Source organism: Dermacentor albipictus, chromosome 7 (genome assembly GCF_038994185.2).
Source record: "Dermacentor albipictus isolate Rhodes 1998 colony chromosome 7, USDA_Dalb.pri_finalv2, whole genome shotgun sequence".
Lineage (NCBI taxonomy): Eukaryota > Metazoa > Arthropoda > Arachnida > Ixodida > Ixodidae > Dermacentor > Dermacentor albipictus.
The window spans coordinates 4,932,159-4,957,992 of NC_091827.1; the positions used below are offsets into that span (position 1 = coordinate 4,932,159).

The window sequence follows — 25,834 nt, forward strand, 5'->3', positions numbered from 1 at the left end:
ATCAACCGGATGGCCGTAATTGGCTGCTCGTCATCCCTAGCCACATGCGGTCGGATGTCTGCGCATATTTTCATACTGATTCTCAACATGCTCTCGCTGATGCGCTGATGTATTAGCGGCTCCGACAACGTTATTACTGGCGTGGCAAGTGCACATATGTCCGCAAATACATTCGGTCTTGCCAATTGCGTCAACGACGGAAACCATTTGCCCAATCGCCCGGCCTCCTGCAGCCTTCACCGTGTCCTGCACGCCCCTTGGACCGTGTCGGAATCGATCTTTATGGCCCACTTTCGTGCTCTGGTAACAGATGGGTCATCGTCGCCGTCGACCACCTAACGCGGTATGCGGAAACGGCTGCGCTTCCTTCGGCTGGTGCTCGTGACGTTGCGAACTTTATCTTACGTCATTTCGTCCTCCACCATGGTGCACCACGCGAACTACTCAGCGACAGAGGGCGTGTGCTTTCATTCGATGTCACTGAGGAGCTCCTTCGTTCATGCCGTACAGTCCACCGCACATGTATACAGTTTACCACCCGCAGACCAACGGACTAACGAAGCGCTTTTGCCGCACGCTGGAAGACATGCTGTCCATGTGCATTACTTCTGACCACTCTAACTGGGATGTCGTTCTTCCCTTCGTCACTTACACGTATAATACCGCGACACAGTCGACAATCGGCTTTTCCCCATTCTTTCTTATATATGGCCACGAACCGTGCGCCACACTCGACACCATTTTGTCGTATCGTCAGGACGCCTCCGAATTCAGCCCAGTTTCTGAAATGGCCCAATATGCTCAAGAGTATCGGCAGCTGTCCCACTCCTTTACTTCGGACAACCAGGCCATCCAAAAAGATCGCCATGACCGCAATCTGAACAAGTTTTCGCCGTCGGCTCCCTCGTCTGGCCCCGCGCACTGTTTCATTCCCCTGGCCTGACTCCTGAGTTTGCCCCCACGTACGGCCCGTATCGCGTCATCGAGTGCCGATCTACCGTCACCCATGTTGTTGAGCCGATCACCCTATCCTCTGACAAGCGTCATCTTGGCCGCCAGGTGGTCCACGTGAGCCGCCTCAAGCCATACCATGACCCCATTGTCCTCACGTCGCCTTGAGTCGCCAGGATGGCTTCCCTTCGCCGCCGGGCTACTGTACTGGGGATGAAGCAACGCACGCAGCAGTGGGACACTGTATATATCTAGGCGGGCGGTGCGAGCGCAGATCGCGAGCTGTTGAAGCCGGCCTGCGAATGTCTTGGCTGTGCCCGTCGTGCGGTCCTTCCGCCTGCCTTCCAAACTCAATAAACCCCCTGTGTTAATTATATATATATATATATATATATATATATATATATATATATATATATATATATATATATATATATATATATATATATATATATATATATATATATATATATATATATATATATATATATATATATGAAAGGAGGAAGGAAAGTGTCCACTTGGTTACGGGAAAGACGGTGCTTCCCAAAACAAACGCGCGCGCAAGGAAACTATCATGCGGTCAAACGCGATTTTAAGGAACGCGTCTTCAGAGCACCGCCCCCACGAACGGTGCGATCTGTGTTCCATGTACGATGCATGGGAGCAATCGTGCTTGCATATAAAACTGCGTACAGCCACCCACACACGTCCCCGCGCATGGGCTGCGAAAGACGCTCTGTATAGCGTGCATCGGGCTCCAGGTTCTTTCGAACATGTGGCGCTCTTTGACGCGCACCCAAGTGCGGCCACCCGGGCCTGGCATCGAATTATGCCCACGCGTCATAATGCGGTCCACATCGAACCCGCGACCTCGTGCTCAGCAGCAAAACGCCACCGAGACTCCGTGTAAGGACCGCTGCCGATCACTATGCGACGATGGCGAAGAGATGGCCATTTTCGGTTTGCAGTGCGCGCTCGAACGCTAACCGAACGCACGCGGCAGAACCCGAGCCACTTCATATGGCGGGTGCGCCCTTCTTGCTTGGCTATTCGAGCCCTGTTAGGACACAAAACCGGTGTACTTTCCTTTTTCCTTCGTTTGTTTGTTGTTGAATGTTTTCGTACGAACTTTATTCCATAAAATTGCCTTTCGCGCAAGATCGTTATGGCGATCGTGCCTTTGACCTCGGTGTGTAATAAAGCGAATGCACACACTCAAATTATTCATTCATATTTCTTCTTTATATCGCGGTATTCCGACTAAAGCGAAATAGTGCGTGCTTTGTTCCACGCGTACCTTCGGCGTTGTCGCGATGGCCCAACTGCATGCATATACGCTCACTGGAATAGAGTTCACGTCTGGCGCCCAGAAAATCGTGCGCCAAAGCACTCGTTGCACATAATCGCTGCTCGCGCATCGGTCGCGTTCACGTCTCAAATACACGCAGCCCTTACGCACACCGACCCGTATGAGGCATTTAGCCTTTCACGACCCATCGTGTTCGGCTCCGTTTAATTCCAAAAAAAGCAGCCTCTATCGCCCCTGACGCACACGACGAGCCACGAGGTGTCATCGCCGCTCGTGAGCATAGTCCAACCAAGAGCTGCGCGGTCACGCCCTCTGTCGCGTATCAAAGGTCCAGCTGCTGGCAATCCGCTTGTCCCTTTATCCGGCTGTCAGTTTTTACGAGCCGCCATCTATTTGGCGAGCGACCAAACGGTCATTGGATATATGCGGCCGGGGCAACAACACGCGTATCTATGCCACTCGCGAACGTATACACCGAGAGGCCAGCCTGGACGAGCTCAGGGCTCTCGGTTGTTTTCCCGTCGTCGTTCAGCGGGGGCCAAACCACGCGAGCCTGCCTTATCTAACCGCGAATCTGAAGGATGACCTCAGCGTCGTTTTTTGAACCCCCATGGCCGACGGGAGAAGTGTGGACCGAAGGGATTATCCGGCGCGTCGGGATGCTTTCCAAACGGCTCTCGGGATGCGGGCGTCGCTGCAACGAAGAGGGCGACCTCTGCCGCGCTGTGCACAGCTCTCTTGTCGCACCGCGTTGGCGCTGTCGCCTCACCGCGTGGCGTGCAACCCCCCCCACACACACTATATATATATATGCTGTCCCAGCTAACTTTAGTCATAGCTTAAAATTATGCAAATGCCACGTAGCTGGACAGAAGAAAAGTAATGTTGCTCGCCGTCGCTTGGAGATACTCAAACTACTTTTCCTTCCTCCTAATTAGACAATTAGTCTTCATTATTTATTCAATTTTTCAAATATTATAATTAGATGAAATGTGTGAATTAGAAAATTGTAGAGCGACATGCAAAACTAGCGATACAGCTTTCTGTTACTCAATACGTGCTACATAAATGTTTTTCCAAGCGTGAAAGAAGCCCGCGAATACACGCAAAGTGCCTCGAGCGGCCAGTCGCGCGGCAATTTTCGACACGAGCACCACGCAGGCGCCTCGAATCAGTGCTTATGTGTATATGTATAACGTAAATTCGGGCGAATTTGTGAACGTTCCAAGCGCTGAAGATAAGTCCGCACGCGGTTTACTCGACAACATGTATATACAATAAGCGCGTGAACTTTACGTCCTTTCCCGCGCTCAAGTCTGTTTAAAAGTACCCGAGGCGAGCGCATCTCAACACGACATCCGGTGGCGACTAGATCTTAGAACCAAATCCTGTCTGCTTTGAAGTTTTAATCGTGAGCGCCAGCTTTGCAGGAACACGCACATTTCGCCCGCGATGGGGTCCGAAAAAGTTAGTTGACACGTACAGTCGCGTGCAATGTGAGCTGCAACCCGGTGCCGCCCCCCCTCGTCTGCACGGTGGCGTCGATCATAGGAATAACGGGATAACTGAACACCGTTACAATTACTGGTATTTATTACAACAATTTTTCGGATGTGTAACGCCGCCGTGCAGCCTTGGGGCCCTTTTGAGCACGTTCGCCGTGTTGCAGCTCATATAGCACGCGACAGTATACGTAAGCGTTTTCTAGAATGCCATTCATGATCTTTCTTGTTCAATAACAAAAAGAAAAGCATCTTTACGAAAGTGCACAGTGTATTGGACGGCGTGAATGCATATACTGCATGTGCAAAAGTACTTCCTCTGATTTTAGTTACGAACTCTTCATGCTCTGCAGCAAACGGGTGGGATGTGAACGGGGAGTACACCGCTTGTATCGTAACAGCTGAGTAATGATACAAGCGGAGCCAACGTTAATATGTACCAACGTTGCCTCACGCCCAGCCAATGCGAGCCAACGTTTTGTGTACACTGACACTGCTGCCCATACTGCTATATAGTATGTGTATATACGATAGAACAGTCGGTATACTTTGTTATTTTTATTGCGAGAACAATTACATGGCCCCGCCAGGCGCATTTCTGCCGTCGCCGTGAGGCTCCGTATGAAGTCCAAGGGCGACAAAATCGTCGCCACGCGCCGTGTGCGGTGTGTGCGAGTGAAAGGGTACGAGCGTGAGCCAGCGATCGCGGCTCAATCTCGCGCACGCAAGGGAGGGGGCGAGTTCTACCCCGGGCTACTCCGGTGTGGCTTAGTTCGCGCTGATGCGAGACGCAGCACGAAGGTGAATTCGCTCGCTGCTGCTGCCGTGTTTCCTCCCTGCAGCGTTTTGACAGCGAGTTTCCGCGGTCATCGAGTGAGATGTGTTCATGTTTGCTGCTGCGCGTGTGACACCATGCTTGTAAATTTAAATAGTAAGCCAATGTTTACATGTTTATACGGTCAGTAAATCTACTATCCTTACTTCGTATAGCTGTCCACTAATTTGCTGTAGCAATCGATGCTTCGCCTTTCGGGCGAAACTGCGTCTTTTTGTTTGTTTGATATATGATCCTCCTTAGGAGACAGACCTTTTAAGTGGTGCCGGCTACAAGCTTTGACATAGAACTATAGATGATAAAAATACAAAAAAGGCACTAGACTGTTGTCCTTGCTCACCACTCTTTAAATGTCAGCGTGCTCATTGGCGTATGTGAATTCCCAAAGGCAAAAAAAAAATTGAAAAAAAGAGAGGACTATCTGGAATAACAGTTACGACAGACATCAGAACATACTCACAGCGTCTCATCGCGATTTTCTTGCGAAACCGGCTTGTAGAGAGTAGACGAAATTCACGCATACAGTTTGCAGTTACAGACGTGTATAGTTAATTTACGTGTTCACGCAAGAGTATGATGTTATGAGCCCACAAAACCTTCACAAGACGTTTATAAAACGGGTTCCCACAATAGCAGCCACGAGGGAATTCACAAGACCCGCAGTGAGTGTGGCAATCAAGAGGATAGGAGAGAGAGAAAACAACAAAATCGTTTAATTAGCCGGGCTACGTATTTTAGCAGGCAGCCCTAATGCTTCTCGGCGATAAACACCATAAAGAGGCCTTAGGTACCGCTAACGACAAGAATGCTCGATAAATAAAACACAATCCTCATCCTTGCACATGTCCACATTTCCCAGCTCGATCGAGGGTTCCCCGGCGATAAAACCCCCAAAAGAGGGCCGCGGCTGAAATTCCGGGCGAACGAGTGTAAACAGGGATGGCGGTGGCGATGTGGGCAATTCTTGCGGGACACATCACGCACCACCCGTCGCTCCCACGGCGGCCAAGTTGCTGCGATGTCAGAGCAAGGGATGGCGAGGGGAGCGTTTTACGGCGCCGCCACCCAGGAATCTCCGGACGAATGATCCCTTTTCGGAGCTCTTTCCAGACGAGACGATGCACTGGCGCGAGATGAGGAACGGCGAGGAGAGATCTCGCGGAAACACGGGCCGCCGCACAGCAGGCACAGCAATACAAGTTAAGGCCGGGGCACTCGTTGACCCCGTACCGTAATCAAGGTAGTGCGGAGTGTAAACAAATAGAAACTAATTGATATCTGAACATCTGCAAGCAATCGCCCCACTTTAACAATCGATTACAGACACAATTATTGCTCAAGAAACAAGAAAAAAAGAGAGGCACGCACTCTTGATGCACCCCTGTGAGTAATACGAGCACGAGAGGAGGCTTGGTTTAATGAAGACGGCTGGCGACGCCACCTTCCCGCAGCGCGATCTGCAGCCATGACGCGATGGATTTTGACGGCACCCGCTCAGGTTGAGTCTGAACTTGTTAACTAACTAAAGGAAATAAAATACAAAAGATGACACCACCTCCGGCGGTTTTACTGATTGGACTATTTTTTTTTTCGTTCTCCCTTTTTGTATGATTAAGGAAAGACTGAGGCACAGCTTCGATATGAGGCACAGACTAGCCTCGGTGAGTGCAGGTGCCTTGTTTCATTACTGTACACCCAAATAACAGTCAAATTAAGCATGAACGCATAAACAAAGTAAAGCGGGACCGTTTGCACAGCCAGGTCACAGCGCAAATGAATGACGAGAGCTGTGCCTTTCACTAGCCGACAAGTGTGACGGTTGACTTTGTGCGGTCACGAATGAACCGGTTGCCCCCAAACACCTCAGACACGACGTGCCTAATCTTCACGCTCGTCAACACGAAAAGACTTGTCCGTCGGGTATGTGTGACTGGATTATTCACAAGTGCAAATCCTACTCTCCTATGTCCTCCGTTCACCACCTCTACGCCAGGTAGTGGTTTTTCTCCGAATTCCAGCCGCGACCGCATCAATGCTCACCACTCAACCCGAAGAAGGACAAGAAACACGGCCATCGCTTTGGCCTACGCCTCTACCAATGCACAATGCATCATCGGCGATACCAAAACGGCCAATAGTAACTGCACAAGAGGACTGACAGCACTCCAAGCACAGGAGATACTCTCCGGCACACCCCCTCAAGGCAACGCCGCGTCCAGATCATTTGGGACCCTGGTCACTCGGGTCTGGCTGGAAACGAAGCCGCGCAGGATGCCGCCCAAGCTCTCGCCCACCGGGCGCATCATCGTTCTCTTGCGTCTTCCGATCCTGACGAGCCCTCTGTGCTGCATCGCGGTCACGCGCGGGACCGAATGGTCACGCTCAGAGAAATCCTGCTCCACTACCGCAAAGAGCGGTTACGCTACCCCTCAGCACACAAAACAGTGAATAAATCTCAATCCACTACTTGGCGACTACTTCAGACGCGAGCTTTCCCAAACCCCGTGCTATACCACCACATTTACCGCGATGCATGTTCCCCACTCTGCAAAGCGTGCGAGGCCCGCGCTGACCTCGATCATATTATCTGGGCAAGTCCCAAAGCCTCACCCATCAACACCGCCCGCACTAACACTACACGCATCCTAACTACGGCCGATCAGTGGGAGACGTTGCTGCTCAGCTTGGACCCAAAATAGCAGCTCTGGGCCGTCCGGATGACCTAAGACGCCGCCAGAAAGCAAGGACTGGCCGCCGCCCGAGAAAGGGGGGACTGGGGGTTAGGGTCCCAACCCCAGCACCCTTCGGCTCCATCAAATACACAATAAAGTTTTATCTCTCTCTCTCTCTCTGAATTTCTCTGTGTGAGCTGACACGACGTGACCTACGTCCAGCACCTCTACCTGCAGCACCTCCAGCGGTTTCTCTCTGTGTGAGTTGACCTGACGTGACCTACGCTCACCCCCTCTACGCGAGGGAGTAGTTTCTCTCCGTATTGACCTGTGTGAGCTGGCCAGTGTGCTGACAAGGCCCTGACAGTGTACTGACAAAGCAAGAGAGAATTAGGTTGCCCGGATGGTGCAGGGTTAGGGTGGCTAGAAGGCCTAGCAGGGTATAAGAAGGCGAACGAGATGCCACATGGACACATCATCTCTGCCCTTGCGTGAAGGAGCACGCACGCCGAACGTTTCAGTATGTTTTTTTGTCTTGGAGCGCCCTGCTCACCCGTAATGATGTATTAAACATCTGTTATTTTTACATCACCTCGTCTTCCCTGCCGAACCCTCTGCGATGGTCAACCTGGTTCGAGATCCCAGCAGTCGCCGAAAGCCCGTCCCGGTAACATCTTGTGGCAGTTGTAACAACAGCCTATTTCGGCTTTACGCCACCAGCACAGTGTGTTCAAAACTCCAGCTCAACAGGCCTTCAAGGGCCTCGGCAAAGCTGCGTGTCGTGTTGTAATCTGCAAGTGATTGTTTCGCGTCCCAAAGCAACACCTAGGCTACGAAGGGCAGCGTGTAGGGGACGGCTCCGCGGATTAACACGAGGTTCTTTAATGTGCACCAAGAGCACGGCACACGAGCGTTTTCACATTCCACGCGGATCGAAACGTGACTGGAAATGAAACCCGCGACCTCAGCACCACAAGATCAAGGCTACTGCGCTGGGTAACTTATACGTTAATTCATACTCTCTCCACACTCATTCAAGTTTGAGCTATAGACGCAAGTATATATGAATAGGAGTAAGTGCCGGCTATCGTGCGTGCGAGTCTGCATAGTTTGCGTGGACGTGAGTATGCGAGCGAGTGCTCGTGTGAGTGGGTAAGTGTGAACGGAAACGACCATAAACGCCAGTCTGATGGCAAGCATGAGCACCGACTTTTGGGCGAGTTGCTTATGCATAGCAGGTGACGGCCAAGCACGCACAAACAAGGACAGAGTGAGGAGCAGACAACACAAGCGCTTCCTTTTACAAAAGTGATCCTTCTGTAACGCGTGTGTGTCTGGCGTGGTATGTGAAGTTCCCTTATCGTGTGGTTCCAGCTATATCGGTCAGACTGGAAGGTGTCTGAATGAAAGACTTCTAAGAACACAGGAGGAAGGTGTGGAATTAGTGCGATGAGAATCTTTCTGTGAATTGTCACGAGTGCGGAATAAATAAGAAAAAGCCGTGAAAACCCTTGTTCAACATGTGTAAGATAGTAGCCAAAAATAAGAGCAACGATGTTAGGGAGATAATTGAAGCCGAGTGCATTAGAAAGGCGGGTGTGTAGTGTGTCAGCGCATCTTCTGTTTTTCTGTTGTTCAAAGAAATTAAGTTTTTGGCCACCTGATGTCGGCATTTCGACTTGTGACGTCATGAATGAAAGTGTTCATATGATGACATTTCATAAATACACGATCAGTTGGAAGTAAGCGCTTTTGTTTACTCTTCACTCTGTCCTCGTTTGTGCGCGCATGACCGTGATCTGCTATGGTAAGCACGAGTTGGAACGTGAGCGAGTGCTGAAGAGTACGATCGCGTATGAGTGGGTACTACAAAAATATAGGCGAGTGAGTATGAGTGGATATTCTGGCGACCTTCGGTAACGGGAGATCGTATAATTAAACACAAACTCAGTAATATTCTGTGTCGTGTGGCCTACGGGTGCGGCGTGCACGGCAGTCGTTCCATGCGCGGCGGTCACACGCACAGTGACAGCGCGCGCACACAGATTGGCGGCCGTCACGCGCCTCGCGACGACCTTGGGCCGACGCCGTATCTGGTGCGGCGACAAGGCGCGCCGCCTGCTCCGTCCGTGCGACTTTGACGCTCGAGGAAGTGCTGCAGGGAGTGGAAGAGGTTGGTGGAAGAGCCGAGAGGAGGACGCTGGCGATCACGAGGAGCGATATACCGCGGGAGGAAGATTATTTTTCTTTATTATTTTTTCTTGCCCGTCTTTTAAGTCACCCGCTTATCGACGAAAGGCCGGGCAACGCCGAATTATATACGACCTCTTCATAATGTCGATAGACCTATCCCGCTAAAACAATACATGGATGAAGAAGGTGTAAGGGGCACGTCGACGCACAATAGTGTGGCCGGGATGAAATAACTGATTTGAGAGTGGTTTCACCATATGTGGCGAGATCGTGTTTCTAAGTGTAGTTACGTCCCATTAGGAACTAATTCACTCGTGAAAGACGACAGCGCAGCTGAGCAAGGGCGCGCGTCCGTTTACCGGTCACGGTGGGCGTGTTCCGATGGAGCCTGTATAGTTAATACGGAACCAAGCTCGTGTTCAGATATTACAGTGCACCCAATTAGCCCGCGGAGGTCTCAACAGGAGCTGCATTTTCTGCAGCTCCTGTTGGGGAAATTACTTACACTTACTAATTGAATTAAACAAATGATAAATTAATGGCAATGAAAACGGATGAAAAAATAACTTGCCGCAGGTGGGGAACGATCCCACGTCTTCGCATTACGCGTGCGATGCTCTAACCGATTGAGCTACCGCCGCGCCGTTTCCCCATCCACTTTCTTGGGTATTTACGTTTTTGACTACTAGAACTAACCTTGAGAGTGTTAGGCAGCGCCACCACTTGCAACTATTGGCGGCGGATGTGGAACATCCTTTTCTGCCAAGATCCCACGTCTTCGCGCAAGGCGAAGGACGTGGGATCGTTCCCCACCTGCGGCAGGTTGTTTTTCATCCGCTTTCATTGCCATTAATTCATCATTTATTTAATTCAATTAGTATAGTAAGCACAAGTAATTCCCCATATGTTGTCCTTGGTGTTTTCGTTTGTTGGCTTCTTATGATACGATTAATAAAAATCGGGCCCCTCGGTTAACCCCTTTTCCGCACGTTCATAGACAGCGGTGCTGGTTCGTACGCAACAAATAGCGTTCGTATAGTTCAGTGCCACCCTAAATGCCATTTACACAAGTCTATACCGGGAGCTGATAATGTGTTTGCAAGGCGTGTACACGCGATAAACGTCAATCGTTACGTTTCGTACTCAACCGTGAATACAATCAGTACTTGCAAGCCTACGTGCAACGAGGCCAATAGCGTCTCGGTATTGAGAATGTGATGGAAGCCGTCGATAAGCTTTATGCTCTCCGAACATTCCACAGAGCATGGTACCCGCCCAATTTTTAAGTCTGACCCAGTACTCTGGTAACCCGCTACCGCGTGAAGGGTAATATGTACACGGACAAGCTGAACTCCCAATTGCCTGCAACGTTAGCGCAATCGTCGCGTGAATGCGCCAACTGCTCCGAACTTGGACGAACTTCTGTGGCGAGGCGCCGAAGTCCAGCCGGGGACCGCGCATAAAATGGCGAGGCGCAACATCGTGGCAGAAACAAACTTTGCTCCCCTGTTTCCCGATAGCGGATCGCTGTCGTACAACGGCCGTACGTGCCCTTGTCAATATCGGAGCCGATCGAGTATCGTGTCGCAGAGACAAGGCAAAACACAAGGCGCGAATGAGCAGCGCGCGATGACTTGGACACGTCCGTAAAACGGTGTTGACCGTTGTAAAGAACGGCGGGTTGCACAACAAGATTGTCACCTTGCCACCCGATTACGAGAAGGGGTGCAAGACGCGCACCTCCCGCTCTCCGCCGCTGCAGCTGCGAGGCGTTCGAAGAAGCGACCTTTGTGCTGCAATCCGCCGCCTTCCTCCAGCCCGCTTCGACATTGTGACAAGACAAGTTTGGTGTGTGGACAATGCTTCCCGAGTTCCTCAACGCGGCGCTGATCTGACACGCCTGAAGAAGCTACCGCGGGAACTTCTAATCTTTGCGCTCTCACGGTTCCGCATGTTGCAAAACAACGAGCGTCCCTCGAGCGGCGTCGATTTTCCGGAACGGCACCACCTTCAACGCCGTCGCTTGGGCTTCGGAATGTGTGTGCCTTTGTGTCTGTAAACTGGTCTTCAGAGCAGCTGCGAGTTGGTGGTGTGTAAACGAACAGCCGCCGCGTCGTAGGACCAGCGGATCGAGTGTATAAAAACTGTGGTTGTGCGATTGTTGGACACACTTCTCTTGAGCAGTCATGTTAGACTGGTTCACTTCTCTCATGCAGTCCTGTTGGACTAATACTATTTTTCTCAAACAGTCATGTTAGACTGAGTTAATTTTCTGTAAATAAACCCCTTTTTCCTCGTTCTCGATGAGAAGCAGTTCTTCACTTCATCAACGATCTCAGCGTAAATAAGTTGGACGACGGCATGGGCCAGCTACCTTCGAATTCATGCCGTACTCCAATCTTGGCAAAGGACCACGGACGAAGGGATTGAGCCCCCAATCCTGACAACTGGCTGACAGCGGTGAGATGGACTTTGCGACATGGTGCTGTATCTGTGGTGAGTGCTTGGTTTTTGCTTTGACTCTCTAGGCTTCATTTTGTGGTTGTTCTGTTTAGAACAGTAGGGAAGCTAGATTGTTGTGTGTTAGCTAGGTTGTGTTTTCCTAGCTAGATTTAGAGAGCAGAATCAAGGCAGTAAAGCAGCAGTCATGGAGTTAAGGACACTGCTGAGAGACGAGTTGTTGATTGTTGGTGAGGAACTGGGCCTAGATGTACGCAAGGAAATGCTCAAATCGGAATTATTGGAGCTAATTTCCAATCAGGCCAGTGAGCAAGATATTGAAATGGGATTGGAACTTCTCAAAAAGAGAGAGAAACGGGAAAAAGAAAGAGAAGAACGGGACCGAGAAAGAGAAGAAAGGGACAGAGAAAAGCAAGAGAGAGAGGAACGCGATAAAGATCGCGAGTTTCAGTTAAGGAAAATGCAACTCGAACTTGAAAGCAAACGTTTGGAGATGTCTCAAGGAAGTGAAGGCGCTCTGGGACGATCAAGTGAGGCAGAATCGTACCGCATGGACAGGCTATTAAAGCCATTTGAGGTCGGGACCGACATAGGCTTGTTCCTAAGCAATTTTGAAAGGACTTGCGAGAAGATGAACTTCGGCCCGAGTACATGGCCACAGCGGTTGCTGTCTATGTTGCCGTGTGAGGCGGCGGAAGTAATCGCCAGATTGAGTGCGCAGGATGCATATGATTATGCAAAAGTTAAGGCTAGTCTCCTGAAGAAATACCGCCTTTCAGCCGAAGCTTTTCGGCAAAGGTTTAGGAGCACAGGCAAGAAAGATAGCGAGGGCTATCCGGAGTTTGCATATAGCTTAAAGGCCAACCTAGTCGAGTGGCTTAAAAGCGCGGAAGCGTACGACAGCAGAGACATGATCATTGAATGCATGTGTCTAGAGCAGTTTTACAAAACCCTCCCCCAAGCTGTGAAACTGTGGGTGCAAGACAGAGGTAATGTAAACACTGTGGAAAGGGCGGCTGAATTAGCCGAAGAGTACGCAACCCGTAGAAAGTTGAACGCCGAGGAGGGAAACTGGGACGGTCGAAATGGACCGCGGAAACCATTTCCGTTCAAAAAGGGTGCGCAAACTAGACGATGGAAGCCTGTAGACATGGCGGAAAAGCCCGCAGAAAAGAGCGAGGAGAAACTTAACGGAGAAACCGCACAAGGACAGAAAAGAAAGTTCGGATCTTTTAGACCAATTCGCTGTTACAAATGCCACAAACTGGGACATATAGCTGTAAACTGCGAGAAGCCTAGCGTAGTTTTTTCCTACGTGGAGGAAAAGGATGAGAATATGGAACTTTTAAGTCCATATCTCCACGACCTGCAAGTTAATGGAAAACCATGCCGAGTGCTAAGAGACAGTGCCGCCACGCTGGACATTGTCCATCCGTCTTACGTGATGGTAGAGGACTTCACCGGAGAAGTAGCATGGATAAAACAGGTTGTAGAAGAACACAGCGTATGTCTGCCCATGGCCAAAGTCAAAATCAGTGGACCATTCGGGGAGCTAGAGACTGAGGCTGCAGTTTCCAAATTTTTGTCACTGCAGTATCCCTACATCTTTTCGAATCGTTCGAATCAGTTACTGCGTGACAGAGGGCTCAAACTAGGAGAGGGCATAGTACAGGCATTGACCCGAGGCCAAGCTCGTAAGATCGCGGCGTTTTCGGCTGAAAATGCTCAAGCTCCTCCAGCTGAAGCAGAAAAGGGGATAGCTTCAATACCCGAATCCGAGCTAGGCCCGAGGGACAAAAGAACAGTTGAGGAGAGCCTGCCAGTTGACCAGCTCAATGAGAGCGTAGCACTAGAGTGTCAGAGTTCTAGCCTGCAGGAAGAGCAAGCAGACGCGCTCACAAGCGAGACAGGGTCGTTGTTATCACCGGCCTCAAAGAACTTTGATCAACTCTTACGCGTGGATAGAGAGTCACTGGCAGCCGAGCAAAAGAATGATGAGAGCTTAGCTAAATTACGTGACACAGCTAAAGAAGGCATTGCTAGGCGCAACGTAACGATACATGAGAAAGGAGGATTGTTGTATCGGCATTACAGAGATCGCAAGGGTAAGATTTTAGATCAGTTAGTCATACCTACTAAGTATAGGGAGGACCTTTTGAGTCTTTGTCATGGAAATGGGTGGTCCGGCCACCTAGGCATAAACAAATCAAAGGAAAGATTGCTTATGGAATACTACTGGCCTGGCTGTTTCAAAGATGTAGAAAACTTTGTAAGATCATGCGACGCCTGCCAGCGTTCTGGTAAACCAGGAGAGACTTGGAAAGCTCCACTGAAGGTAGTGCCCTTAATAACAGAGCCTTTCAGACGGCTTGTAATAGACACGGTAGGGCCTCTTCCAAAAACAAAATCAGGCTACAGGTACTTGTTTACCATGCTGTGTCCGGCTACCAAGTTTCCAGAAGCAATCCCTTTGAAAGAGCTCAGCTCCACTGAAGTAGTAGACGCGCTTTTGACAGTGTTTGCACGAGTTGGGTTTCCAGCCGAAATTCAGGCAGATCAAGGGTCAGTATTCACGAGCGCACTGACTTCCACATTCTTGCAAAAGTGCGGGGTAAAGTTAATACACAGTTCTGTCTATCACCCTCAGTCAAACAGTGTAGAGAGGTGGCATTCGGTGCTTAAGCGAGTTTTGCGTGCGCTCTGTTACGAGCACAAGGAGGACTGGGAGAACTGTCTGCCGGCAACTTTGTTTGCTTTGCGAACGGTTCCACATGAAGCGACAGGGTTCTCTCCAGCAGAACTAGTGTATGGGAGGACACTCCGTTCTCCACTGAGAATGTTAAGAGAGATGTGGGAGGAAAGAGGGGAGAGTCCAACCGTGGTTGAATACGTGCTGAATTTACTGGAACGGCTAAGCGCAACCCAAGAACTAGTCGGAAAGAACATGGCACTAGCTCAAAAGAACGCCAAATTCTATTACGACAGGAATGCGAGGCTTCGTACGTTTAACGCCGGAGACCAGGTAATGATCCTCAAACCTTCAAGAAAGAACAAGCTTGAAGTTCACTGGGACGGGCCCGTTAAAGTGTTGCACAAACTTTCAGAAACTAACTATGCTTTGAGAATGCCCGGTCGCAGGAAGGAAGTGAGGATATATCACTGTAATTTGATGAAGCCGTATGTAGAGCGGAGCGGAGTCGTTAACTATACTGTCAAAGAGCCGGATGGCATTGGTACCAAGTTTAAGGAGTATAGGGCAACCTCCAACTCTGAAATCGGCCTAGAAGAAGTAGTGGAACACTCGGTAAGCTCTCATGCTCTAAGTCCCGGGCAGCTAGATGAGCTAAAAGGGGTGTTAGGGGAATATCTCGACAGATTCAGCGATCGGCCGGGTAGAACCGAACTGATAACGCATGAAATTGAGCTGACCTCTACCGAACCAGTAAGATCAAAACCTTACAGGGTGTCTCCAAGACAGAGAGAGATTATGGAGGCAGAGATACAGCGCATGCTAGAGTTGGGAGTTATTGAGCCCGCTGAGAGTGACTACACGTCACCGCTAATACTCGTAGAAACCCCTAACAAGGACCCTCGTCCGTGTGTTGACTACAGGAAGTTAAATGCGATCACTAGGGATCAGCTGTACCCGATACCCAACATTGAGGAACGAATTGAAAGAGTTAGCGCTGCTAAATACATTTCAACTATAGATCTCGTGCGGGGGTACTGGCAAGTTCCCCTTTCCGAAAGTGCCAGCCGCTATGCCGCATTCATCTCGCCTGTAGGCACTTTTCGCCCTCTCGCACTCAGCTTCGGGCTGAAGAACGCGCCGTTTAGCTTCTCTAAGTTAATGGATATTGTCCTAAAGGACTTGCAGGAGTTCGCCTTACCTTATCTTGATGATGTGGCCATTTTTTCGGACAGCTGGGAACAACACGTATCGCACCTCAAACAGGTGTTCTCACGGTTGAGGGAAGCCGGCTTAACGATGAAAGCGGAAAAGTGTAGGTTTGGTTGTTCGCAGGTTACTTATCTGGGCCATGTTGTTGGTCAGGGCATGAGACGGCCGGCTGAGCTGAAAATAGCTACGATTGGAGATTTTTCTCAGCCGCGCACGAAAACGGACGTTCGTTCATTTTTGGGACTTGTGGGGTACTATCAACGGTACATTCCGAATTACTCACAATTGGCAAGTCCATTAACAGACGCCCTCCGAAAGGGAGCACCGAGTAACGTACACTGGGATAAGGACAAAGAGAACGCTTTTCAAAGTTTGAAAACGCTATTGGTTTCTCGCCCTGTGCTTCGCGCGCCAGACTACACAAAGGAATTCATAGTTCAATGCGACGCAAGCGACAGAGGTATGGGCGTGGTACTTAGTCAGGTCGGCGACGATAACGAGGAGCATCCTATCCTCTACGCCAGCCGTAAACTAAATGTAAGAGAGGAAGCCTACAGCGCTTCAGAGAAGGAATGCGCTTGTTTGGTTTGGGCCGCCCAGAAGTTGTCGTGTTATTTGTACGGAGCGAAGTTCATCTTCGAGACCGACCACTGTCCTCTGACGTGGCTCAATCAAATGTCACACAAAAACGGCCGCTTGCTCCGATGGAGCCTCACTCTCCAAGAGTACAACTTCTCCGTTAGATATAAGAAGGGAAAGTTGCATAGCAATGCGGATGGTTTGAGCAGGCTAATTTGAATTCTGCGTTTGGGGGTCCCGCCTAAATTTTAGGGTTACTAGTGTTAATTTTATTAAGCGAAGAAGATCCCCTCTCGTTTAGCAGGATTCCCTCCATGATTGCTGAATTTGTCAGCAGGAATTTGCTTCAGAAATTGGCATAGTGAAATGCAGCATTTTTGTTTGTTTCTGCACTTATGTTGTTGTTGTTTTTTTTGAAGCCTAGCGAGTCTAAAGTGAGAGCCAATGCACGTCATCTCGGCGCAGAGCCGTGTTGTGGGGTTCATTTTGCAGTTGCCTGTCCTTGTTGGATGTTTTGGGGCGGTGACATCAATGCACAAGTGGTTGCTGCGAGCCAAGACATCAATCCCCCCCTGACCAGCAGCCGTTCTCTTCCTGCCTAGCGGTTATCAGCGCTAGACAGTCGAGACTTTTGGGGCCATGGAGGCGCTGTAAAGAACGGCGGGTTGCACAACAAGATTGTCACCTTGCCACCCGATTACGACAAGGGGTGCAAGACGCGCACCTCCCGCTCTCCGCCGCTGCAGCTGCGAGGCGTTCGAAGAAGCGACCTTTGTGCTGGAATCCGCCGCCTTCCTCCAGCCCGCTTCGACATTGTGACAAGACAAGTTTGGTGTGTGGACAATGCTTCCCGAGTTCCTCAACGCGGCGCTGATCTGACACGCCTGAAGAAGCTACCGCGGGAACGTCTAATCTTTGCGCTCTCACGGTTCCGCATGTTGCAAAACAACGAGCGTCCCTCGAGCGGCGTCGATTTTCCGGAACGGCACCACCTTCAACGCCGTCGCTTGGGCTTCGGAATGTGTGTGCCTTTGTGTCTGTAAACTGGTCTTCAGAGCAGCTGCGAGTTGGTGGTGTGTAAACGAACAGCCGCCGCGTCGTAGGACCAGCGGATCGAGTGTATAAAAACTGTGGTTGTGCGATTGTTGGACACACTTCTCTTGAGCAGTCATGTTAGACTGGTTCACTTCTCTCATGCAGTCCTGTTGGACTAATACTATTTTTCTCAAACAGTCATGTTAGACTGAGTTAATTTTCTGTAAATAAACCCCTTTTTCCTCGTTCTCGATGAGAAGCAGTTCTTCACTTCATCAACGATCTCAGCGTAAATAAGTTGGACGACGGCATGGGCCAGCTACCTTCGAATTCATGCCGTACTCCAATCTTGGCAAAGGACCACGGACGAAGGGATTGAGCCCCCAATCCTGACACCGTGCGCTCGCTTATCTCCGTCATGACGCTGGCAGTCTCCAGGAGTTTCTAACGATGAACGAATCCCGCTCACGAGTGGAAAAGCACGCACTTCGGCCGCCGATTCGTCACACCGGACACATCTTGGCGTCACCTTTGTGTATACCGCTACAATAGAGTAACGTAGGAAATGACAAGGGTGGACACTCGAGCCGCTTCGCGGCCGAGCTATGGAGATTCGCCGATTCTACTAGGTGGCAGAGCATAAGAAACACGTGGCTGCGGTCGTGGCTAGCAGCTAGGCAGGCGGCACGATCGAACACGTGCGAAGCCCAGCATATAGGTGTTCTGTGGCCCAGACGGGCACCATCGCCGGGCTCGCGGCGTCGTTGTACTATACGGTAGTTGTACTGTTAAATGCGCCCGAGGATCGTTGCTGGGTTCTTCTGTTAGCGTCTCACACTAGTGCTTCGTCGCCGTGTCATGGTAAGGCCGCAGCAAGTTCTTTTACACGTTGTCAAATACTTATTCGTGTTTCGCTTTGTCATCGTCAGCCGCATGAACGAGTAACGGAACGAGTCATGGCGCCATGAAGCCATTGAACAGCTGCTGCCCATTTGCAACGTTGAATATAATTTTGCATTCCTTTTTTTTATCATGCGCAGCAATGAGTGGCGATGCCAGCGATAACAGTGACGCGGCAGCGTCCGAACTGCGAGGCACGTTTGAAACTATGACGAAGTTAAAAGATACGATAGAATGGTTCGTTAAGAAATGTGGCCTATGAACACATGCTCTTCGGTGCAGAGAGCTTTATATTATGCGCAGCGGCTTCTGAAGTATGGCGCGCCGGTTTTGCAAAAGAAATGTGGCTATTTCTAAAGCGATACACGTGCAATATTTCCAGTATGACAATGATGCGCTCTCTCTCAACCTCTATAGCAGGCTGTGTGCACTCGAGCGTTCTTATCTACTCTGCATCGGGCTGCAGATACGTGTTTCCATGCTTTAATTGTGTATGGAGCCCTTACCGTATAAAGTTTGTTTCTTGGCATTTATAACAATGCTTCCTTGACCTTAGATCAGAAAAAATATGCATTACACGTAGGAACGTAGCATCTCCATTCAAAAGCTTTGATGGTTCCAGTATTGCTTACATTCTGGCTGTCATTCTACGTATTGCAGGAATCTCCGCTATTCCTTCCTCAAAATACACTCTACAGCCAAAGGACACCATGCATATTCAAGGGACAATTTCCAAGTATCCGAAGACGATTGCAAGACTTCGAAGACTGCATGCAGGTGAAGGCCCCCAACACAGTCGAAGTGCTTAATTGATTGAGATGCCAATATCTTGCCGTTGTTTAATTAGGAAAGCACTGGATTGCACATTCGAAATGAGGATATTGGTGCGTGCCCAATTATATTTGCGGCCGTTTTATTTTGGCACGCAACCATTCACATAATTTTGCTACCTTAATTCACCTTCCTTGGCAGAAGTACAAGAAAAAGCGTCATATTTATTTCTTCTAAAACAGTACCACTTTGAGTAGATTGCTGGCGTTTTTTTTTCATTCTTTGGATAGTTGCAACACTTTGTGTGTGTGTTATGCTTGTGTGAAGTTATTGTCATCACGTCATTATTTTCCGACTATTCTCTATTACTTACATTTCGCGGTATTTTGCCGTTTTAATGTGTCTGCCACTTTTCTCAGTCTTGCTGCAATAAATTGTTTTCTGCTATTTTCGTGTTTTTGGAGGCTCACTCAATCGGCGCACCATCTTGGAGGCTGTTGCGCTATGTCCGCCGAGAGTCGGCAGCAGGCGCCTACGGGAGTGTCCACTCTTTACGTTTACTATATTACTCTGTGCTGCTACTACAGTGTGAAAAGTGATTAGGCAGCAAACGTTGGAATGTAAGGTGGTGTTCGTGGCACCAAGCACAAGCGGCGATGGAAAAGCACCGACTCTCTGACCGCCAGAGACGATAACCGAGGAGTAATTCGGCCATCGCAGCAGAACCCGCTATTGTGGCTATATGACAATGATGATGAAAATAATGCTTATTTGCGTCAGTACATCAGTGCACGACGCGAGGGGCATGCAGAAAAGGCTGCCACATGGACAGCTTGATGAAGCTGCAGGCTCCCGCATTGGCGTTTGCGTGGCGTTAGCAAACACAAAAACAGAACATCACTGTTTAGAAATGCCATTCACACAAAATTGAGCATCGCGAACCATGCGAAGCAACTGAAGAAAAATACATGCTCTAACAACCGAGATCGACTCGGAATTATGGTCGCTTGGCAATGCATATAGTGGCCAGACTTCTTGAACTTTCTATTACTGTTTGCGCGACCGTTCGCCAAACATCATAAAAAACCTTAGAGTCACGCCCTTTCATTTGAATTGTTTTTGAAAATTATTCCTTGCGTCGGAAGATGACGGCAAAGCTCGTTTCACACGACAGGACGAATCACTGGTTCCGTCCGCGCAGCAGCATCACGTGGCACGGTGCCGCCGAATCACACCGCTTTCTCCGCATGGCGAACTTCGGCGGCGCGGTCAGTTGCAGCTGAGCCACGTCCCGCTCTCCTGCGGCCAGCCATCCGAGCAGTTGCGTGGATTCATGGGGGTATTCTGTAAGTGTCCACCTAGTGAACATGCCCATTTCGTCTGCTGTTGCAGTGCTGATTGGCTGGGGACGCCTGTCTCCTTTTCACGCGTACCCGAGCGCATACCCCCAGCTTAACCCGGTCAGGCATCCAGGGAAATGTTCAGGCTAATCTCATTAGTCTATAAACGTCGCTGATGAGCACCAAGGAGCTAGAGACAACACCAATACAGAGTTCTTAGCTTTCCCGTAATCGCATTCCTTTTAACGGAGCACCGAGTTACCGGCGACGTAGGCGTGAGCAGTCGCGTTGGTGGAGCCATCATGCGATGCAGGCTCGAATCTGAGAGGATACGCAGCTATTGTTGCAGTGACCAACCACATTCTCAAGGCCGTCTTACGTTGCTTATTATGTGAAAAACAAAAGAAAGGAATGACACGAAGTACGAAAGCGAAACTATAGCACCAATCTAGCCCCGCTTGTCGCTGTGCTCAACTGCTTTCTATTCAGCTGCTAGGGTAAAGCATCGGCAGCGGCTTCATTGTTAACATGAAATATTTTTTTCTTTTTCTTGTTTCTAGCGTTTCTAAGGCATTGTGGCTGGAGAAAGAGTCCCGAGATGTCGTTACCAGCGTTGTAACTGCCGTCGTCGTCTTAGATGCCAGTATTACGCGAATGGTTTCACGCTCATAGACCAGCTAAAGCATAAGGACTCCAGTAGACACAAGAGACTCACGGGTGGGTGGGGGAGGGTAGTGCCAACAAAATCTATTGTGCAAGGTACTTAATTATCCGCCGCAACAGCTTTGTGGCTGTCTGATTACGAGGCACACCTTTAGCGGGCAACTCCGGATTGATTTTGACCACCTGGGTTATAAATTAACGTGCACCTAAATCTATAAGTGTACGCGCGCTTTTGCATTTCGCGCCCATCGAAATGCGGGTGCCGCAACCGCACCCACGATCTCGAGCGGGTGTGGTTGGTGGATTTGGTGTTGCGCAGCAGCCCAACACCAAATCAATCCGGAGTCTCCCTGTGCGGCGTGCCTAGTAATCACACTGTGATTTTGGCACGTAACGCCCCTGCCCCCTTAAAGAAATATTGCAAAGGTCTACCGAATTAGGGAGGAGGAAGCCCAGCGTTACAAAAAGAGAAAGCAAATACTGTCAAGAATATCTGGGAACTGCACAGCGTGCAGTGTCCAGTTCGAAGATGCCACGGCCTGCGTCATCGACATCGCTTCCGGCTAACCTGGCAATCAGCGCTGACCTCCAGGCAGCAGAGGCAACACAAGCGCGCAAAGCAAACCCGAACGGTGCTATAGCACAACCGAAGCGAAGACAAGAGCAATCGAGCAGTCAGGAGGTCTCCGCACACGCGTGGGTACGGAGGACTTCCGTGATTCGCAGGAAATTAGACCATCGCGGACGGTTACAAAACAACATCACCACAAACGCAACAAAATAGTTCGCGTACACAACTGTTTCAACAATTGCATGCAGTGCAGCGAAGCTATGGATTCGCTTCAGCCAACCAAAAATCCAGAAGACAGGGCTCCTCCATTGTCCGCCAACGATCGCCCTCCACTCGACATCGACTGAATGAAAGCGTCACGGCAGGTTTTGTAGAGCGCAAGGGGCGAGCCCTAAATTTTTCCGGAACATCTGCACATCATAAGAGTTTCGTACAAAAATTATCAGAGCGTACTGTGAGGCTGTGATCGTTCAGTTACCATGGGAACGGTGGGTAGCAGATGGATTTGTTTAGTCGGCGTGCTATTGGCTCGACACGTTCTCTGTGGTGCTATTTAATACAGTTTATCTTTCTAAACTTCCAAGGAATCGTACTTTTCTCAACACAACAAGGCGATGAGTGTCCACGCACATACATAATCATTGCGAAATGGTTCACTTAAGAACAAGGTATTGAACAAGGTTTCTTGTTGAAAACGGCCAATTTGCAAAGTCATACAAAGCATGTAGAAGGACTTGTTGTTGGGCTAGTTGGTCTTTGCTTACCGACATAATGCAGCGCGAATGAGTCGGAGTGAATGAATCCATGAGCGAGTTTGCCGACCTCTGAATCCATGTGCTCTTAGTACCACCCATAATTCCCATACTGGGTTTGAGGCACTGTATACTTGCAGCTCCCGTAGACACCATCGTGCCAGGGCAATCTTTGCAGGAAGCTCTGTGGCACACGTAGCAGAGGCGGTGGCTACCGCCCGGCTGACACGAGCCCCGCAGAACAGCGTTCGCTGCCCTGCGCGGAGTTGGCGAGGCGCGGGAGAGCACCGAACATGGCGCGAGGAGCGACCGGGCGGCTTCCGGCGAACACGCGTGCACTGCGGCGACGCACGCGAGGGGCGGCGTAGAAACGAGTTGGTTCCAGGCCACGGCGTTGTTAAGTCGCGATTGCCATCATTTCGGCTGCTTCCTGGCGAGTCGCGAAACGGTTCCGGGAGGAACGAGAGCTAACCCTTTCGTATTTTCCAGTCTGTGCTCCGTGTACTTTAATGTAGCTGGAGTGAGAGCGCGCTGCATGGCGAACGCAGAAAAACGCGTGGGTACGAATAGCGAAGTTCACATGTGCAAAGAAATGCGGGCGTTTTTCCTTTTCTGCTGCCTCTTCGTGTGAGGGTGACTTCGATGATGCAGTGGCTCAATCGAAAACCTCTTCTCGCGGACACCCATTTGAGTAATTACTGTAACGCCTCAAACCATATGATCCGAAAGGACTTGGAGGCCACGGCCTTTTTCAAAGGAAGGCGCGCTTTGTAGTTCAAAATTTTTTTATTAGTTCAGTAATGTGTGTTATAAGAATTATTGAACGTATGTTATCGCGCGGCTAAACGAACTTATTTGCTGGTTTGAGATATTTGTTTACTCAGTTATTATGTAGTGGGAGCGGCCAGACTATGTAGGTCTCAGACTTGTCGTTGTTGCCTCTTTCATTATTCCTCTAATAGCAACCTAGTCTTCCTCAAACAATGTGAACAGTAGCTAAGCCAATGTCAGCACTGCATACTCGGAACGTACGCGCGCATGGCTGGTCACTTTGTGCTCTCAGTTCTGCCCATGGAAGCGAGACTTCCCAAGTGGGACGGCATCGCTATACGTACAATACCGTCGCTCTCGAAGAAGCGCCCGCGTTCATGGCGTGCGGTAATGTTGTTACGCGCGCAGGTAAACACGGACGGGTGGCGACGCATTCACACCAAGTGTTTACGTCAGCACGATGGAAGCGGACTTTCGCGCTCCGTCAATCGCATATATGGCGCCCGCGACACAGCCCGCGGCTCACCGACTTAAATGGCGCTCTGTTGCTGAGCGCGATGTCCCCGGTTCGGTTCCCGGCGGCGCCGAACCGTTCTCTGATACGAAGGCGGAGTTAACGTTTTGAAGTTGCACGTTCAAGGACTCCGACTCATTGCGCATATTGAGCGAGAATATTACGGGAACCGAGGGACTCGAATTTTCGTAACCAAGGATATTAAGCCAATGATAAAATAAAGCCGGGGAAATCACAGGGGAAGTGAACCGCGAGCTTTATTGAAATGAAGAATTTATGATGAATAGGGTAATTACAGTGGAAGAAGAGATAACTTGCTGCCGGTGGGAAGCCAAACCCGCAGCCGCTGCATTATGTGTGTGCACTCCTTGGATTTTGTTACGCTACTCTGTTAAGGTTCCACATTTCTTGGGCGCACTGAATGACAGGACGTCTGTCTGACGGTGCTAGTATTGGACGACCTTTTGCAGCGGTGCATGAGCATGCACGTTACCTATTTATCAAACCCCATTCTTTGGTAGAAACAAACCAAACCGACCCGGAGCAAAAGAAACAGAGCGTATAGATGGGAAAGCACTCCCTGCAGAAAACGAGATCACGATTTCTACACGGCACGGCAGCGTCGGAGCTTCGAGATGTGCAAGACCCCGGAAGCGAGGTGCCACGACTGTGTCGCTAGAGAGGTGGCAGAGTGCGAGATGTGCCTCCGGCTCTCAAAACCATTTACGACTGCATGCGACAGCAGCGCGTGCTCTCTCACAGCAGACACCGTCGCCTTCGGCTGAGGGAAGCACTACTTCTTCGATTTGCGCACAGCGTCTTCCTCGTCACTCAATGATGCCTTACTTGACCTCTAAAATAATGCTTAGACACCATCACACACCGGATGGCACACGGAACACAGCGCAAATTGGCAACCGCGAATTAGTGTAGGTAGTGCGACGGGCTTGCACATGGAGGCACGAGTTCGAGCCACACCTTATATATATATATATATATATATATATATATATATATATATATATATATATATATATATATATATATATATATATATATATATATATATATATATATATATATATATATATATAGAGCGCGAAGTTGTGCCCCATTTTGTGAGTGAGAGTTTATTTTTCAAAAGTAAACATAGGGAAAGAAGGAAGCGGCTGTTGACCATCTAGCTTATTCAGCTGCAACCTGACCCGGCCAGGCCATGCGGCAGAGGTTAAAAAAGGGGGGAGGGCGGGGGAGCAAAGGACACTGGGAAATCACAGTAGAGAGGATAGAGTAGGGAGAGCAGGAAACTGCACGCTTAAGTACGCAACCGGACGACTACGCCATTTCAAAACCATAGCTGGCGTGTAGCGTATGAGTACACATTCCGTTGCCTACTCAGTCGGGCAACGCTGCGGAAGCTGTGTCACAGAGCTGTGTCACGCGTTTCACAACTTTCGTATATAGCGCAGTGCTTGATCTGCCGCGCCTACTGCGAAATAACTAATTCACACATTACAACTACAGCGTGTGCTCTAGAGTCCACAGACAAATCACGTATTGATTCGGCACTTTCTACAGTTCTTCCAGTATGCGACATACTATACATGTTTCGGTCGAGGGCTTAAATGTGATGTGGCTGCTGCTCGCAGGAACGGGTCACTCCGTTCGCTACATCTTTCGAGAGAGCTTTAGATAGCACCAGACGATAGAAGTACGTCTTGATCGCGTTTTTTTTAAATCCCTTAATTTTTTTTGTGTGCTTGGGCTCGTTCATTCAAGAGCGCTTGATGATATTTCAGTATTTGCATAATTCCCTAACTAATTCAGGAATGCTTGTTACTGTTACAAATCACGCTTTCAATGTGTATGCTTTCTACTCAGCATTTGTATTTATCCTTAATTGACACGATACTTTATTTGAAAGGAGGTCCTGCTATAGCTTTCTGCTCTGACCTCCTTTTGGGTATTTGCGCGTCAATGCGTGACACTGATTTACCTAACTAAACCAAACTGAAACTAAATTGAGTCCGCTCTTAAAGCGTGAAATAAAACATCCCACTGTATTTTATTCGGCTACATTACTGACTCACAGTCGGTGGCGGTCACTGGTGC

General features: G+C 49.6%; 1 protein-coding gene and 1 non-coding gene across 4 annotated transcripts in view; both read right to left on the reverse strand.

The window, feature by feature from the left end:
• LOC135920776 (potassium channel subfamily K member 1-like) overlaps positions 1–25,834 on the reverse strand; it is a 278,635-nt gene that overhangs the window by 61,645 nt on the left and 191,156 nt on the right. The window lies entirely within an intron of this gene.
• TRNAT-CGU (transfer RNA threonine (anticodon CGU)) lies at positions 10,034–10,106 on the reverse strand. The gene has a single exon. It is a non-coding gene; the product is annotated as a tRNA-Thr (tRNA).